Raw genomic sequence first — 5,488 nt, 5'->3', positions numbered from 1 at the left:
GGTACGAATTAAGTCTTCCGCTGTGCATTTGCTCATTTTAAGGACATTATTTGGAGTCGATCATCGCAATGGGACCAAATGTTGAAGACTTCATCCAGTTGGATAAGGGCGGGTCTTTACAGGGACAGTAGCTGATCTAGCTACTGGGATCCTGACCAAGTGTTGGTGTGCGTTGCGCGCCGGAGTTGCGCGTTGCGCACTAAGGCGTGACTTGGATCCCGAAGCTAAATCATGTTATTGGGCATCTGGCGCAGGTGTAGTGTGCGTGGCGTGTCAGTCTGGCGCGCCGCGCCTTAAGCCTATGTCAGGTCACTGACTTTTATTTTTTATTTTTATTTTTAAAATGGCGTCAATTTTTGGAAATGATTTCGGGTCATTTCATTTCTGACCTTTTTCTCACTTATAGAGATATCAACATCTAATCATCAATAAGTATATGTGTAAAATAGAATATAACTTTAGCAAAACTGCAACAGCTTTAGGGATGGCTTCAAACATGTTGCCACTCATGAAACTAAGATTCTTACTTCCTACAAAACCATTAACAACATGAGAAAGATCGAAACAAATGCAACGAAGTTTCGGAAAATCTTTTGTGATAGCCTTGACAACCATCCCACTACCACCACCAACATTAGCAATTGAAGTTAAACCTTCAAAAACACTACCACTCTGATTAAAAACGACACTTTCAAGTTTCAACAAACCCGCGTAGCCATTGCTTCGTGAAATAAATTATTAAGATTTGGGTCTTGGATTGCAAGTTCCCATAATGTAGTCCCATGGGTTGTGTAGAAAGGTTTTACGTCTCCATTTTGGAACCATTCACTCATATGTTTCCATGGTTCCAATAGTATTGGATCTAACATGGGTAGCAAAAACGGCATCATGCTTAATGGCTCTTCCTTAAGAAGCAATCGAGAAGCAGAAGCGAACAAATAGCCTTCCTCATTCTCTTCATCATCAGATCGAGACACACTTTCTGTCACAAACAAATCAGAATGAACTAGGATGCACATAAGTCAATAGACAAAATGGGCTCACTCCTTGTTGATGGGTAGGGCTTCAACTAACTCAGAGAGTAATATTGGTGTTAGTGGCGAATCTATAAATGATAGTCACTCGTACAAAACTAAAAAAAAAATATTTACTGGATGAGGTATTTCAATGGTGTCACTCAAAAAAATTTACACTATCCACTAGTATCATTAGTTAAAAGCCCAAATTTTTTTTTCAGTAGATCGCGTACTTCACTAGTTTCTCGTGCTACCACTGGACATATACTAGGTCCACCCCTGATTGGTGCACCTTGCCTATTTATAATATCGAGTGTTTTTAATTTTTTAGAAAGGAGGTATATTTAAGGGTTAAAGCTTCAAATAACTCATATACAGTTTTATTCCAATGTAGACTATATATCTCAAAAAAATATCATTTTAGGTCATAAACTTTAATAATGTCTGTTAATGTACACAAAATGTGACCGATAACCTGCTAAACCGGTAAAACTAATTATGTGTCATTTTTTTAATTGAAAAATTATTAGACGAAGAGTCCATGTGGTTTGCTCTTTTGCGTGAGCAATCCTTGAAGCTAACGAATGTTAGAAAATTCTGTTAAATCAAATCACATCCATATTCTTTGTTCTTTACTTGAACCCCCCATTCTTTTCTTTTCTTTAACCACATCCAATATGTGTTATGATTTTTTTGTTCGTTGCCAAATTGTTTAATGAAACTATTTTTTTTATTTATTCCTAAAAACTTGAAATAAACAAACCATAACCTTGATTAGTCAACCACACTTACAAATACAAGAATCGAAATCATTCTAGAAACTAAATCTAACAACTATCACTATCGACCATCAAATGAATATACAGGAACAAAATCACTCACAATCAATAACACAATATTTGTATTGAATCAAAACACTCAAACTAGATTGAATCTGGAGAGAGAGAAAGAATCGATCGAATTGAAAATAAAATTTTAAACTGGACGAATGAACCTTAACCCTAACAAGAAGTTTGGTTAGGTTTATATACTCCTCGAATTCACCAGAAGGCTATTGAAAATGGACTAATATCATTGATTTCTTTAGACTAAGCCCATTAACCAAATAAGAACAAACAGTCCAGCCCAACAAGGTAATAAGCTCGATCTGTTTGATAACTACAATAAGCACCCTCAAACTTTGAGCCTGTATAAATTAAATAAATACTACTACCTCCGTCCCATTACAAGTGTCCACTTACTTTTTGCACACAGTTTTAGGAAATCCCACTAACTCCATTCTCCACAAATCAGAAATCTTCTCTCTCCAGAATAACCTCTTCCCATTGGTTGAAATACCAAATGGACACTTGTAATGGGACATCCCAAAATAGAAATGTGGACACTTGTGGTGGGACGGAGGGAGTAATAAATAAAGTACACAAACTTGTTATCTTCAGCATTCCATGGCATCATTAAACTGCAACATTCCAAATATTTCACGATAGCTGCACTTCAAGCTTTAGACATTCAGTATTCCATAAACAGCTACTCGATCATAGACCTGCAAATAGTTCTAAAAACACCACAAGTAAGTGTACACAAATAAAGATGTTCAAAATAAGTTTGTTTGAGTATTATTTTGAACAATTCCCGATGTCGTACCAGTTGGTGAATTTATAAAGTATCAACTTGAAGAACCAGAAACAAAAATCAAAACGGAACGGGTACCAAAATTGTGGTTCCAGTTACAGAAGAAAAATTTGAAGTGGTTGCTGCTCCCGAGGAAACTACCACAATAGGTTTATTTTTAACTTATTTATCATTTTCAGTATTACGTACTCACTTTAATAATGTTCATTAGTTATATTTTTTACGAAATAACGCATAAAAATTACATATATAGATGGAAGATAATATCTTTGGGTCTTTGTGCATTTAATCGAGTGTTGTGATATATTCGTGAGATTGTCGATTAAATGTATAGATGATTTTTTGGGGTTTTAAATTGTATCAATTTGTGGAATATGGAGATAGGGTTTTGAATGTTATTTGGGGAAAAAGATGCATAATGTGGTGATGAAAAGTTATAAGACGATTTTACTCTCACATGCATCGCACAAGTCAAAATATCACATGCATCGCACAAGTCAAAATATAATGGAAAAAATTAATGTCGTTAGCATGTTTAATAAATACCTTATTTTTCAGGTCAAAACTTTATATAAGTTGATAATGGCAGATAAACAACAAATTCATAGCCAACGTTAATATTTTTTTAGGTATATGGCCAACATCGGAACAAAATAAAAAGTATATTCCTATTTGTAGCTTTAACCTTACATTCAAGTGACATTATAAAACTAAAAATGTGGTTTCAAATGAGCTTGAGAATCCAAGTAACTTATCAGATTGATCTCCGCTGTGTCACGACATTTTCTATTTTCTTTTTCGCTATGTGATTAGCCAATTTGATATGGATTAACCTTGAGCTTGAGAATTTAAGTAACTCGTTAGATTGATCTCCTTGTAGACCTTGTCTATATAGAGAAAACTATATTCCCATACTTTATGTGTGGCCTCCTGTGGTATATTCAAAACTAAAATAGTGCATACCACGTTTCATCCTTGTAGACCTTGTCTATTTATATTTATGTGTGGCCTCCAATTAATATCACATCAACATATCTTTTTCTCAAAGACAAACTCACACACCCCCTGATATTAATACGAATATATACATTACGAAATGTCCTAAGCAGGACTCGAATCCTCAATCTCAAGACTGTAAAGGTGACATTGATACCGTCAAACCGTTAACTCTTTGGTCACATAAACATATCTGCTAGCACTAAAAAAAGTTAAGTACACATTACCCGAATGATACAATATCGTAAACACAATTTATGGTTCCTATAAACCAATTACATATATGAAAGTTATAGTTATATATATATATATATATATATATATATATATATATATATATATATATATATATATATATATATATATGTGTGTGTGTGTGTGTGTGTGTTTTTTTCGGTAAATATTTTCTTACCTTGGAAAATATAAATTAAATTATAGCAGATCAAGAAAATCCAGTTGAGGTACAAATTGATTTTGTTTATTGACAAGATCCAGCGATCTACTTAATACAAAACATTGACCATTGACCATTACAGTATAACCATTGCACACATAATATGAACAAACACCACATGTGATATTGACATAAACTAACTAAACTCGCTTCATCGTAAAACTGACTAAACACCTGCTTGCATTTGATGGTGAACACCCATGACAATATGATGAAACGTAAAGGAAAAACGAGAGAAGTTGCTGATGTTAACCGAATCAATCCTCCAACTGACACACTCGAACCACCAAATACACTACCGACCAAACAACACAAAAAACCCTAAATCTGACCACAGTAAAGTAAAAAAAAAAAACCTCGATGATTGACACCGCAAACCGCAAGTTAAGCCTAAACTGGGAAACTTGTTCCATTAAAAATTGTTTGATGCGTATAAACGTGGGGATGAAAGAAGCTTCTTGAGCTTAGGGATTAGGTAAGACCGTACTCCATCTATTTTAAAAGTTGGCTAATGGACAAAACAATTTTTAAAAGCCTGGTAATGGACAATTATTAACATCAACATTAATGGGGTATGATAAATGGGACGTAATTCTAGCATTACGTGTGCATGGATGTCAGTGGCCATCCGATTCAGTAAATATCTATTTGTCCACCCGCTCCGTGATAGATATAAATGAATATAAATGGATGTAGATACGGATATGAATGAATTTAAATGGATATGAATATGGACATAGATGAAAAGTTTCATCCATGAATATATCCATTAAGACCCGAAATACATATATACAAATATATAAATATAGATATATGTTTGAAATAACTATGATCTATTACAATAAACACGTATATCTCTCAAAATATTGTGGATAGATATTATTTATGTCATGTATATTATATTTGCTGTACCATGTATTTCCTTTTATCGTATATTAGGACATACTATAACATTTTTTTAATTCAATACCATCTCGACTCACCCGGATCCCCGACCTCTTCCTTAGTCACGGGCACAGTCATCTCGGTTTGAACCTCTGCTACCATTCTGTACCGTCCACACATCTGAGCTATAACCAGACTCTTATACCATTTGTAGGATCGATTTCAGGTCCACCAACATTTACAAAATATAAGCTCATGAGTTCCACATTAGTCTATGTTATAAAATGAAATCCCTTCGGGATTGGTCAACTATTTATAACGATTACATAAAATCTTAATAGCCTAATAAACCCTAATGGACCCGAACCCACAATCGGGTTGGGCCTAACATAATATGTCTAACACTCCCCCCGCAGTCCGAACGGAGAAATCGCGAAAGTTCGGACTGAAACAAAATAATAATAATAATATTAAATTAAAGAAATACAATAACTTTTTTTTCTCA

General features: G+C 34.2%; 1 pseudogene; it reads right to left on the bottom strand.

Moving 5' to 3' along the window:
* Window positions 1-411: 411 nt before the first annotated feature.
* On the bottom strand, window positions 412-5,145 carry LOC139864206 (trans-resveratrol di-O-methyltransferase-like; annotated as a pseudogene).
* Between the last annotated feature and the right edge of the window lie 343 nt (window positions 5,146-5,488).

The sequence above is a fragment of the Rutidosis leptorrhynchoides genome, chromosome 8, assembly GCF_046630445.1.
Source record: "Rutidosis leptorrhynchoides isolate AG116_Rl617_1_P2 chromosome 8, CSIRO_AGI_Rlap_v1, whole genome shotgun sequence".
Classification (NCBI taxonomy): domain Eukaryota; kingdom Viridiplantae; phylum Streptophyta; class Magnoliopsida; order Asterales; family Asteraceae; genus Rutidosis; species Rutidosis leptorrhynchoides.
The sequence above is the reverse complement of the archived record's forward strand: the minus strand, read 5'-3'. Positions and strand labels throughout refer to the sequence as shown.